Source organism: Siniperca chuatsi, linkage group LG23 (assembly GCF_020085105.1).
Source record: "Siniperca chuatsi isolate FFG_IHB_CAS linkage group LG23, ASM2008510v1, whole genome shotgun sequence".
Lineage (NCBI taxonomy): Eukaryota > Metazoa > Chordata > Actinopteri > Centrarchiformes > Sinipercidae > Siniperca > Siniperca chuatsi.
In genome coordinates this window covers 16,245,714-16,259,433 of record NC_058064.1, presented here as the reverse complement: position 1 = coordinate 16,259,433, position 13,720 = coordinate 16,245,714, and the positions used below count along the sequence as shown (strand labels likewise).

General features: G+C 38.6%; 1 long non-coding RNA gene across 1 annotated transcript in view; it reads left to right on the top strand.

Annotated features, from left to right (window-relative positions):
* The first annotated feature begins 2,404 nt into the window (after positions 1-2,404).
* The window catches only part of LOC122871212, a 28,703-nt gene continuing 17,387 nt past the window's right edge, over positions 2,405-13,720 (top strand). The window contains exons 1-2 of the long non-coding RNA XR_006376821.1: positions 2,405-3,070; positions 4,837-5,038. This is a non-coding gene — a long non-coding RNA (uncharacterized LOC122871212). The remainder of the gene's footprint in view (positions 3,071-4,836; positions 5,039-13,720) is intronic.

Below are 13,720 nucleotides of genomic sequence, written 5' to 3'. Positions count from 1 at the left end.
GGAAATTAAGTCTCTGAATTTCTATTAAATTTTTATTAATATTTTATCAATTCATTTAGCTGTTCTCTAACACAGCTAACTAAACTCTATGTAAGATAGCTGTCAACAAACTTTGTCTCTATTCTCCCTATGGTTAGTACCAGATTACATAGGAGTTTATTGGGAAATTACAGACTCGTAAAATAGCGCTATGCTTTTCCAAAGCCCTCTACAGGAACAAAACTATGGTGGAGAAACACTGAATCCTTTATTTATTCATTTTTTACAAGTAGTCAAATTTAAATATACTGAGTCTAAAAAATACTGGAATCAGCTTAAAAATACCATGTGCAAGTTTTTAACTGTAGAATGTAAACTCTCTCCATGTGGCTAAAACCCAGAGGAAATACAGAAGACAAAGAGACTAATGACTCAGACCTTCTTCTTCTGATAACTAAATATAAAGTAATTTTTACCTGCAATACTATTATTGCTCAGGCATTAAAATTACATGTTTCTTTATTCTTACTCAATTTTAATACCCCTGTTGAACTGAAAAGTGTCAAAATCATTAAAAGTACACCAAAGTGCATGGCCTTCTTTGCAAATCATCAGGGAGTCAAACAGCAGAGTGCAGAAAAAAGTAACTAAAAAACTTCACCTGTGCAAAGATTATTGCAATCTGATGGCCACTAAAGACTCACAAAGTCATTTAATCACAAAACATGAGATACATACATACCTTGAGATAAGAAAGATGTGAAAAAATGACATATGATGGATAAAAATCAAGTCAATAGACATTCAGCATTTCACAATAGACCTATAAAATGTACTAAATGATTCATACTGTGACTGAAATGTTGGAAGTCCTAAAAATCCCACCAAGTAAAATTTGTGAATGCACCTTAACAACCAGACCTGGACTTAAGGAGGGAAATAAACCAGTTTGTACCAGATGGGCTTTTCCCCCTCTTCCCAGAGGACATGTGGTCATGATACAGATTACTGTGGCTGAATAGAATTGAATGAATTGAATTGAATTGTACTTTTGGGTGGGACATTTTTGAGGTAGACTTTCAGAAGTTAGGGCACATACAGAAACACACTCACACACGATGAAAGAGAGAGCGAGTGAGCTACACAGAGAGAGAAAGAGAGAGAGAGAGAGAGAGAGAGCGCTTGTTCCCTGAGCTACCTAGCTGCTAAACGCAGAAGAGAGGAGAGTGAATTTGGAGTGACATCCCAGTTATTGCTCATGACATTTGTGCAGCGTCCAGGCGCATATGCGCAGTAAAAGCCGCACCTAGGGGAGGTTGTGTGTGCGTGTGTGTGTGTGTGTGTACTGATGAGCTAAGTGCAGCTGAGGACAGTGAATGAATAATAAAATGTGTCAAACCTGACCTATGTGGTCACTCTATTTAGATGTTCCCTCGTTTGCACACCAACGCACACACACACACACACACAAATACAAAGCCTCTTGTGTGAGCTAACGTCAGAACAAGGAGACACCAATGAGTGCCTTTGTTTTCTCCAACGTACAGTAATTATTGAACTGTGAAAGTGAATTGGACAGGGATCAACCATATAATATAGTTTTGACAGGCTTTGAAGCGCATCCGCTCTGCCCTCACGCTTTTGCTGATTGCCCCTGAGCCCTTTTTCTCCACTGCACAGGCATACTGTGGCATTTACAAGGTACAGTGGGCAGCAAAACGCTCATTAGAAACAAGTAAGCATACATGGATAGAGAGAGAGAGAGGTACAGTGAGTGAGGCATAGAGTGAATCATTTCATAAGGTTGAGTGAAACAGTGATGTAGTAGTAAATAAAAAGCTTGGTAAACAATGACCTGTAGCTGGTGACTGTGATAAGGCAAACACCAATGTACACATACATATGCTACTGACTGTCTATTCTTGAATATAAGATCATTTCAGATAAATACAAGAAAAACCAACATAAAGTGTCTTAGTACAGATTTGGCCACCATGACGTCTGCAATAGCTTCAGCGCTCCCTCTACAAGTGTCTGGAACTCACAAATAAGTAGGGTGCGCACTCACAAATTGTCTTTTTGAATTTTTCTTTTTATTAAATCAATAGCAATAATCTACCGACACAAATGTTTGTCTCGGATGTGTGAACACGCACTGAGGAGGGCAGATCAAAAACATACCTGTTTTTCAGTAGACTTTTGCTATTGATTTAACAAAAATGCAAGAAAAATGTGTTAGTGGATTGTTGCTGCTGGCTGGTAGAACCCTTAAAAACTTCAAGAGATTTAATATAAGGACAATGAGTAGACCTTGTTCCTCGCTTTGTTATGCCTCTTCCAAAAGATAGCCCCTGATTTAATGTTTAGATGATGGCGGTGGAGAGCACTGTCTTGTGAATATATAGGCACTCGTGGTGTAGTTATTCTAAATGTTGGTGAAGTCGATGGGTCTGTTTCCTGCTCAAACAAGCCATGATAGGTGGCTGTTGAGGCACAATATTGGGTCTAGTTCAGGACCAGATAGGATAGGATATTGTATTTGGTTTTATTCCACTTCAAGCACTGCATCAAACTAGTCAGTGATTTTTTGTCTCTTGTACAAAGACACCTGCATTTGTTATATTTCTCCACTCATTTGTTTAGGTTTTCAGTTTGTCAGCTGTCTGTATATGTTCAAGATTGTGGGGACAGCCCATCCACTCCTGAGTCTCCTTTGTCGGTCTAAACTGTAGCTTACAGAATGATTTTCAGGCACATGACTAAAAAAAGTAACTTCCTGTATAAACACACCAGGCTTATAGCAGCTAGTGATAACCACCTGATTAAAATTCATTTGTATTTGTCTTTATCTTCACTAAATAGATTTAGGTAAATTCATTTCAAATTTCTACTCAGGCATGTTCATTTTGTTTATATGAAGTGCAGCTAGGTCAGCCAATGAGTGAGCTAGGAGAGAGCGGTACAGCCCAATGGAGAAGCAGGAGGCGGGCACTCTAATCTGCGCAAAACAAGCAGTCAGTCTCCACGAGCTTGACAGGAGCTTTTTTTTCTTTTTTTTTTTTTTACCTTTCACAGCCATGCCTACGGAGGGGTAAGTGTTTCGTATTCAAAAAATAAAGCTAAGCTTTTAATATGCTAGATGTAATAGATGTGTGTGAAAAGCAGTTAACCACAAACAGGCTTTGGCTTTTCTGACCTCCTGCTTTCACAATAAATTGACAATGAGTTGTCAACTTTTTGTCAGCAGATTCAAAGCACAATTTTTGCACCAAACGCTATATATAACCCCCCCCCCTCCCAAAAAAAGGCACATATACTTACTATGTGAAAAGTGGGCAAAAGCTAGCATATACATGTATCATGACTGCAAATTAAGTAGGCTAACTCACCCTAACTTCTTTTTTTTACCAGTCATTTACCTTCAAATAGCAGTTGTACTAATAACTAAAAGTACAAGCTGCGACAAATCAAGTTGTCTTATGGCAGCATCCTCCACTAGCTAGCAGAAGTTTCAACTTTGCTTGTTGCCGAAAAATATGAGAAATTAGCAAAAAGATTTATGCTAGCTACTGTATGTGATAGATGGCAATTCTAATGCCTATCTGCTTAAAGTAGCATGAATGGATTTTGTTTGGCCATTAGGTGGTAGTGGAACAAGCTGTAAAGACAATATTAACATATTATCACCTTATAAACTGTTAGCAAACAGTTGCCTTTTTACACATCCAGCAGACATAGAGCAATATTATCATTAATTTGGAGTCTCAGGCCACATAGGGAATGTAATCCCAGTATTTACTCTCCTTTTTGTTTCCACCAACTCCTGAGAAAAAAAAACCAATTATTTAGCTATTTAGCTGCTAAATACTCCACTATGTTCCAGTACCAGCTAGCCGTTAACTTTTTTTGTCTACTGTTTGTTACTGGGCAGGTAGCGTACAGTGAGTTTATAAGAGCTTTTTCTATGAAAACAGCTCCTGGGGCTGATGAGAACAGTGAAATTAAACCACAAGAGTTAAGTTGTGGGCCGTAAAACCAAAACAATGAACTGAAAGATGCTAAAATGCCTCGTTGAGTTGAGGAGTCCTGCAGAGTCAGGTGATATTCATCTGTAGGTTTGTTACTACAGGTGACCCCTTTCACATTACACATATTCATTTCATCCTTTGTTAATATACAAATATTGATTAGTGCTTCAGTAAGACCACCAACTACAAGGTAACAAGGTGCAATGGCTAGCTTGTTTGCTAATCTGCTAGTCACTCAGTCGAGCCTAGCACTGTGGCAAGCAGAAACTAGGCTTGCTCAAGCAGCTATGTTAAATGGATAATAAAGCTTTGTGTGGAGTTGAAATGCATAACAGCTCCCGAGACTGACACATTAAAAGTTATACATCCTGACAGTATACAACTGCATCTTGCTTCAGGGCACATCCGCCCACTATGTTTTCAATCCTGTTTGCAAAATTAGCTCTGACCAATATGGCTGCTCAACTGTATTCTAAAACCCACAGAGCCTGTTGGACCACTCCAGATTGTAATCTTTAATTCTTGGGATGCTAATGAATTCTCCGATGTATTTTAAAGAACAAGTGTAGTTTTTCAATACATTATGTGGTCGAAATTGACAATTGTTTTGAGTTTTTGGGAGTTTGGAGATGCTGGGTGGCCCTGCTGTGGCTGTTGGTGGCTGTTTTGGCTCGGTGGCAGTCCCTATCCTAGAGAGGAAACAAATTGACGTCTCCTCCCCTTGGTGCCTCTTCCTTGTGCAATTTGCCCAAACCTTGGTGTGTATGTGTGTGTGTCTGTGTGTGTGTGTGTGTGTGTGTGCGTGCATGCATGTGTGTGTAATGTGAAGTGAAGGGAAGAGAGAGAGTGGGAAAGAGGTGGAGTGGCGAGAGAGACAGAGAAGTGACACAAATCAATGTGAGCACCCAAACCACCGTCACCAGCAGCAGCGACAGCCTCCCCGACCTCCATCACCTCTCTGCCTTTCCCTGGGAGAGACAGATAGAGACAGAGTCACAGGAAAGACAGTCTCCTCAACAACGCAGCATCTGGTAAGTCGTAACAGAGATAGAAATACCTCACACCATACACAAGTTGTGGAAGCGACGGCAACAAGGGTGCATTGGCAGTGTGACTCGGCTCTCCAAGGCGCAGAGCGCACAGAGCAGGGCAGGCAGTCGTGGCTGAGAGCTTTTTTCTGCTTTTCCCGTGCACCAGCTCCTCTCCTCTCCCTCTGTCACCACTGCCGCTGCTGCAGGAAAGAGAAAAAACGCTCAGAACAGGACAGCGAGACAGCCGCTGCTGCCGGTCCTCCTCCATTCATATGTTTTAAAGCCTGCTGGGGATTAGGGATTGGATTGAGGGAGGCTTTTTTTCCGCCAATCACCACCCTGCCTCCCGAAAAGCAAGAGAGAGCTGGTAGATGAGTAGAGGAGAGAGAGGGAGAGAAGGAGAGGTAGTAGAGAGGTAGTTCTCTGTGAGACATGACATGAATGTTGCTTTAATATTCATATAGGAACTTTTTTGTTTGTCTGTGGTATTCATTGAAGTTGCTACAGTATCCCTATGTGGATTTAACTGTGTGTCTTTGGTAGTATTACCATTACCATTAGTGAATTTAAAAGAAACTTTTTTAAGGACTATCATAGAAGTTCTGCACGTGTTAGACCATTAAGTAGCTTTAAAGTTACTGTTTGACTGTGTCACATATACTGTTCATCTGTATCTACCTGTTCCAACACTTTATCATATTTGTTATCTTTGGAAACACTGGTATCTTAACAAGAATTTAAAATTAAATTCTGAAGTTTGAATGAGGATTATTCAAACATGCAACTTGTATTTGTAAAGAATGTGTTGAAGATATTCAGTAGGATTGTGCACTTTACACTTTTTTAGATTGATTTCTCATCTTCCAGCAAGCCACAGGTTTCCATTCCTTCAGCCCTTGAAAATAAACAAATTTTGTTGTTTGGTTTTGCTGTTAGTCTAAATTTTGTATCCAGTACAAAATGAATTCCTTGGCAGTCCTTGAATCTGATTTTTATTGTACCATCACTACAATTGTTGCTTTGTTAAGCTGTGACAAAATAGGATACACTCAGTAATCTCACGGAATGACTGTTGGCAGAAAAAAATATAGTCTTTTTTTCAGAAAAGATCCTGAGATTCAACCATGACAGCCAGGTGATGTTTTGTTCCCTAAATTTTAACTCAGAACATACATGGTAGACATGTAATTCTGGTAAAACCCATATAAGTGGACTGTAAAGATTTTGTAAAGTATCTAAATTGGCTTCATTACAGTATCAGGGACGGTCCTAAGCAGAATTTGGTTTACTTTTTTGGCAGGCCTTTGTGATTGTTCATGTGCTTAGAGACCAGTTTTTTGAATTGTACTGTACAAGATGTGGCCTGTTGTTTAGTATTATCCATGATGATTTCAGGATTTTCCCTGGATTTTTTGGAGACAAAGGTGGCAAAGTCTGGGGAATGTGCGTGGCATGCGTGGCATACACATTTTGTGCGCACACCTTTAGAGTGCCGTGCGCTTAAGTGAAAAAAATCACAATTTGACAGATGAAAGTGTCCATAAGGATTTAAATTTTATACCAAGATGGAACAAAAAGATGAAAAACAAAAGTTGTGACAAATGACAGTGTTTATTTTTAAGGCTGGTTATCATTTGAATTTTATTGCCAAGGCTTTATTACATTTTGGACTGGTTGGAACAGATGAAATGGGAATTTCTGCTTTTTAAAATGATCTGTCAAGTACCAGCGCTCAAACACACAAACACACATTCCTTTACCCCACGAATAACGGCAATTCATCGCTTACCTGTTGGTCAGTCTGTTGATCGATCTACCACTTAGGTCTTGACTGCAATATCTCAACAATTATTGGATGCCATTGGATGCCATGAAATTTTGTACAGACATCCATGGTTCCCAGAGCATGAATCCTATTGCTTTTTGTGATGCCCTGACTTTTCCTCTCTCTCCATTAGGGTTGACATTTGTGTTTCACAGTGAAATATGGTGACAACTATTGGATGGAAAAATGAAATGCTTTCCTACATATATTCAAGCTCCCTAGAGGATACATTCCAATGACTTTGATGATCCTCTGACTTTTCTTCTAGCACCACCAGCAGGTCAAAGTTTGTACTTATTTAGTGAAATATCTCAGCATCTGCCAGATGGATTGTCACAAGATTTTGTACAGACAGTCATTGTGCCCAGTGGATGAATTTTAATTTTAAACTCAATCTCCTGACCTTTCATCTAGTGTCATCATCAGGTCAAGATTTTAATTTGTGCCATACTTTACTGGTTTATGAACAAATGTTCCCATCAGCCTCATCTGTACTTTGTGGTAATTGCTAATTAGTAAATGTAAACATCAGAGTCATACTCTTCCAATATAACAAAGATGTGTATGTCTTCCTTTGAGGAAAAGTGTTAAATATCTTATATATCTTATATATATATATATATATCACATATGTTGTCTCCCTCCTAAAATGCCATCTGATAGTCATTCAGTTCACATCCTTTGTGTGTGTATGTGTCAAACTCTCCTGGCGTTTCCTTTCTAACAAGCCTTACATGTCTCGACATCCTGCCAGCTAATGGCTGCCTTTATGGCTCGAGCACTGTGCGTATAAGTGTATGCCTGTGTGACTTTGGCCGCGGGAACTTCCTTGAGCCGTGTGCCTTGCTCATTAAGCGTTTAGAGACAAACTTTGCTCTCCTTGTTCATTGACGATTTGGGGAATCGTAGATGCCTAAGTCGAAGTTGTTAAAAGCTGAAGATACTTCACCGTAAAAATGTGTCCTGTTGGTGCAGAAACTCTGCTCCTGTGTGGTTGTGATCTACATTTTCACTACTAAAACAAACTACTGAACCTTTCTTTTTATTGAGCAGTGTTGTCTTAGACCATCAGTAAGGGCTGACCTGACCTACAGAACATTATTGAGGTAAAATCATGTTTCCCCATTAGAGAAATTTAATTTATACAGTGACAAATGGGAAAGATCAAGTAACTTTACTTTGATTTCTGACATATTGCACTCATAGCTATGGATTTTATTTAGACCTATTCTTTTCCGTGCTATTCAAAGTTCAATTTCCTACAACCTTCCTGCTCAATTTATTTGAAGAGCAAATTGCAGTCATTGCTGAGTCATATTGCATCTGCACTGAATGTGAAGTGTGTCTGCTGTTTACAGTCATACAGTATCAGTTGCCGCTGCTTGGCAGGAGTGGATATTGTTATCGGTCTGAAGCATCAGGGATTGGTTTCCGCTCTGTTTTAGACAGATGAAAACTCAAACATGTACTGTACACAGAAATACACACACAAACACTCTGTGCTTGAATGTGTTTGTGTGTGTTGTAGTGAGTTTGCGTAAGTCTTGAGGCACACACTGTTAGATGCAGTTAAGAGTCAGAGACAGAGAAAGACATCTGTCAGTCTCTGAATGATATTTTGCCAATGCGATTGATGAGGTACTCTCTCTCTCTCTCTCTCTCTCTCTCTCTCTCTCTCTCTCTCTCTCTCTCTCTCTCTCTCTCACACACACACACACACACACACACATATACTAGGGGAGGGCTCAGGTGAGAAAGCTGTGTGTGTTTGAGTGTCAGTACTTTACCGGGGTGTTGATCTCGTACAAGATAGGAAGCAGTAAACAAACTCCCCAACATGTGGCCGCTTGCTGGAGCATATCCCTCTCTTCCTCTCTCTCTATCACGGTATGTTTGTGTGACTTAATGGCGTAATGAAATATCACAGCTGAGTGGAAAATTGGAACAGTTCTTCAGTGTTGCAGAGATATTAGTACACTTGAAATGTGGTTTGTTTTGGTGAAAGAAATTGTGCAATAAACAACGATCAAAAACACATTTGTTGAATAATTTTATAGGCTTACAAAATCAGCCTGCTAAACAATTGAGAAGTGGCTTTTGGATGTTTTTGTCTCTCTGCACACTTCCAATGATGACGCTGTTCAACAATCCGACATGCAGTTCGTCTGAAGCATACCGATTCCTTTAGGTACCTCCAGTGGTTGTATTGGCAACAGGAATGTGTAAACAAAAACAAACAAAATGTGGTCCCACTAGGGCGGCAGCTATCGATTATTTTAGTAATCGAGTATTCTACCGATTATTCCATTGATTAATCAAGTAATCGGATAAGAAATACTTTTATTAAAGAGCGTTATTGAAGAGCAATTGTAAATACGCAAAAGAGAAAATAAGACAGGTCTCTTTTAAATGAACAACTAATTGGTTTGCTTTTTAGAAAAATCTACATTTTCATTGCTTAAATTACATACAATAATGTTATCTGTCCATACTAAACCCATTTAGTGCATTTAAGTGCCATATTACATTCTGGGTTTTAAAGAAAAAAATTCTGAAATGCAAAAACACCTTTTGCTTTAAAAAAGGTATATAAGTAAGTTTCAGAACTAGCCTAACTACAGCTCAGGCATAACGTAAGCCTTTACTGTCTTCTTTGTGGCATTTGTAGGAGGCAAAAACGAGTGGACAGGAACTGTGACTATCATAATAATGAATAACATGAATGAAGTTCAGGCTTTCACAAATTGACTGCAGAATTTTATTTTCTGTGGTTAATATCTTGAACAAAACCTAGCTAACTTAGGGACATCATTACTAGCCACCATATTGATTTATGTTGTTAACTAGCCATTACATATAGCCATAATTAACGTAGCCTACATTCTTTACTAGCCTTCATATACCTTGCGTCGGGTCTGCTCTGTGGACTGGATGCATAGACTGTAACGTTACGCTTTCTGCTGAGATGCTGAAGCATAGACGTCATGCTGTTGTGGTAGGCTAGTTCAGTTTTACAGTAGACACGCTATACAGAGTTTTGGTGGACACTTTGTGTCGCTTTCTTTGGCCTGTCTCTTCTCTGCACCCCTCGCTATTTTCTCTCTCTTCCTCCTTTTTGTAATCCGTGCTGTCAAATCACACCCAAGACGCTCTGAACCGTCTCTGAACACACATTGTAAGCGCGTTGTGCAACAGTAATATTCATCCATGCAAAGCTATATATAGTTATGTGGATTAAACAAAGCTTTGAAAATAATGCAAATCATTTTTAGTAATTGAGTTACTTGAGTTACTCAAGGAATCATTTCAGCCCTAGGTCCCACTCATCAAAACATTGCTCCACAGCAGAAACTCCACAGAGTTCCTTTAACTTTGTGAAAGATTTTTACCACTTTACTTTAAAGTGACATTTTTAGACATTTAATAACAGTCCAGTTGATGGAAATATACTGGACTATGTCCAAATGATAATGTAAACTTGAAAATGAAAATATAATTCCACAATAGCATTATAATTTTGCATGTGTCATTTGAGTAAAAAATAAAATGAAAATGCAATAGTCTAATTTTCCCCCAGTCTATTGCATTTAATTTACATGTCACCATGCTCTTTTTGGGTCTAAATGAAAATGAACATTTCTAACAATTTGAAAATGAAAATGAAAACAGAAATCCATAGTCCAGTATACGATTCCATACGAAACACTCCATATTGCAAATAGAGACAGTATCCTCTCTTCAGTGTCTTGACTTTTAAAATATTAGGGACAATTTTCTTGATATTTATGATATTGAGTTGCATTTATTTAATCCTCATTTGTTAAGTGATTGGTATAAATATAAGTTTTACCTGGATTCACCTCATCACTGTACTTCGTAAAAGCTTAAGTGCCTACTTAAGCACACACTTTGTACCTTGAGTCTCCTTGTCTTTCTCTCTCCTTTGTATTCTGTATCCCTATTTTGTTATTTCTCTCTCTCTCTCTCTCTCTCTCTCTCTCTCTCTCTCTCTCTCTCTATCCATCTATCTAATGATCTATATATCTCTGTGTCTCTCTGCAGACTTTGGACGAGGCTGAGGAGTACGCTGCCAAAACGTATGAATTATTAGACTAATGGGCTTAAGTGGCTTGTCCTAACATTGTCTCCCTCCAACACATAGTCATACAGAGGCTTAGGAGAATACACAAAGCAGGAATAAAAAATTAGAATGAAACCAAAATACCAACCCCCTCCTCTCCGTTGTCTTTTTTTTTCAAAGTCAGGATTAAAATTCATCAAAAGGAACCGTTAACTTTCCCCCTCTCTCTTCTTCTCCTCTTCCCCACCTCCTCCTATGTCTCCTCTGCTTTGTAAGGGCAAAGTGATCCATTGTTATTAAATTGTGAGATGTGCTGCGTGCTTTCATTCCCCGTGGAGGCTTTTAGTAAGTGAGCTGTTACAATATTTGACTTTAAAGACGGCAAATCTCCTTAAAAATAGAGAATGAAACTGTTACAGATGAACTACAGTATATGTTGCAGGATGAGAAGACGCTGGTAGGGATGAATAGTTGAAGGAGAAAAGGAGAGGAGGGGAGAAGAGTCAGGAGACTTGTGTGTAAAGTGTGACATAACACTGAAGTCTCTATGAGCTTAGTATGAGCTTTGGTCTTTGCTAGCTGGCATTTGTAATGTAGTGTGAAGGTGTCCCATGTTGAAGAGGTAGAGATCTGGATTTAATCTGGATTTAATATTTAACATTATCTTGAGGTAGAAAGCTAGACAGGTTTGTTGATCCACACCAAGATTATGATTAACAATTACTTTATCAGGTGCTAAGCTTTCTGCAAAAAGTAATATATATTGGGAAAACATATTGTAAATGAGTAATCTAATATGTCAGAATCTCAGAAAACAAAACATATCTAACAGTTATTGAAGTTGTGTGTAACCATATTGAGGTTTTACACAGTGTGTAATGCACACCTGTAATACATCACTTTTATTGCACATAAATATGGTTTGCATTTAGCCGGCCTGGGAACACAACTCAATGGTGACTGTACTATAAATAAAACCATTGTTGAATGAATGAATGTGAATGAATTAGAGCTGCATTATCGATTAATTGATTAGATGTCAACTATTAAATTAATCGCCAACTAATTTGACAATTGATCAATTGGTTTGAGTAATTATTAATTAAATAATTAAGGAAAGAAAAGTCACAATTCTCTGATTCCAGCTTCTTAAATGTGAATATTTTCTGGTTTCTTTACTCCTCGATGACAGTAACCTGAATATCTTTGGGTTGTGGACAAAACAAGACATTTGAGGACGTCATCTTGGACTTTAGGAAACACTGATTGACATTTTTCACCATTTTCTGACATTTTATAGGACAAACAACTAATCGATTAATTGAGAAAATCATCGACAGATTAATCGCTTATGAAAATAATTAGTTAGTTGCTGCCCTAGAATGAATGAATTGTTTACTTAATGTTGCAAACTATTTATAGGCTTATCCTGTCTGCAGTGTGAAAGGCTGAGCATGAAACTTTATCACCCATTCCAGATAGCAAACTAACGGTATTTTACCTTTACATAAAATATGGTACAATGCAAAAGTCAGCGACACCTACAGTATGTTTTAATGTGATATTGAGATTTTATTAATTTCATCTCATGTGCTCTGATCTTCAGTTCCTCAAGCTCCTGGAGCTCTGGAGAAGTTCACAATGGTCTGTCTTTGTACTTCTAGTCAATAAAGTTGCATCAGTAACCCAACCCAAAATATACCAGAGGGGCTGTTTATGTGTTCAGACCAACTTTCGCCACACGTAAAAAAAAAGAAAAAGAAGCAGGGTCGTCTGGCTGAAATAGGTGAACCTGGCTCAACTTTTGCAGGACTGCAGCTCAGTGTCATCTGCCAAGACGATGTGGTGGCCAATCAAATACCAGCAAGCAAACAACACAGATTACTTTGTTATTTGAATGCGGTATTTCTACTGCTTACCTCATGATCGTTGCGATGAAAGATTAAATAATTGCTTCCAGAGTAGTAAAATCCTGTCTTAGAGTATTAAAAACCACTGTGCAGTGTTTTAACGTTTGATAATCCTTCAAACTAATGGATCCTTTTCTCAAACTGGACTTCCTGGATCATATTTGATGTCTGATCGTTACCTCCACCAGCGCAGCTTGTTGCGTTGTTTTAATGCAAGGCTGTTTTTCGGCCTCAACGCTTGCTTACGCCAAATTCTGTGAGTTTCAGCTATGCTGCCAAGCAAATGTTTCTGTCATGGTCACATGCTGTATTTTGACAGCTGGTGCCTCCGTAGAATTTAGATAAGATCACAAACTTTGATAGCTGTGAGAGCAGAGACTGGTGGCCAGTAGTTTGTAGGTCTGTTTATAGATCACTAACACCTCACCTGTAAATATTTGGTCAGCCTCTCTCTTTTTGCTGTAGTTGATCCTGTAGCTTCACAGAATCTGACACGTCACAGATTTCGGTGTAACACTGGGGGGCAGGCATTTTCAGGCACAAAGCGAAAGTGAACTGCTGCCTCATGATTTCAGAGATGTCATTATTTTACATTTTTGAGATGAGATTTTTTCATCTTCATGGGCTTGAGGATATTAAAGGGTCAGTAGAATGATTTAACATTCCAGTGGTATATAATAATAATATAACATACCATTTTAGTGAACACAAATGCAGACACCATGGAACCTTGTACCCAATCAGTGGGTCAAGCAGCTCCCAGCCCTTAAAACAAACAAAAAAAGATCCCAAAAAACAAAAAATAACAAAACAAGAACCGACAAAAAGAAGTACACCCCTTGAGGCCTTCTTAATGAACCAAAGTC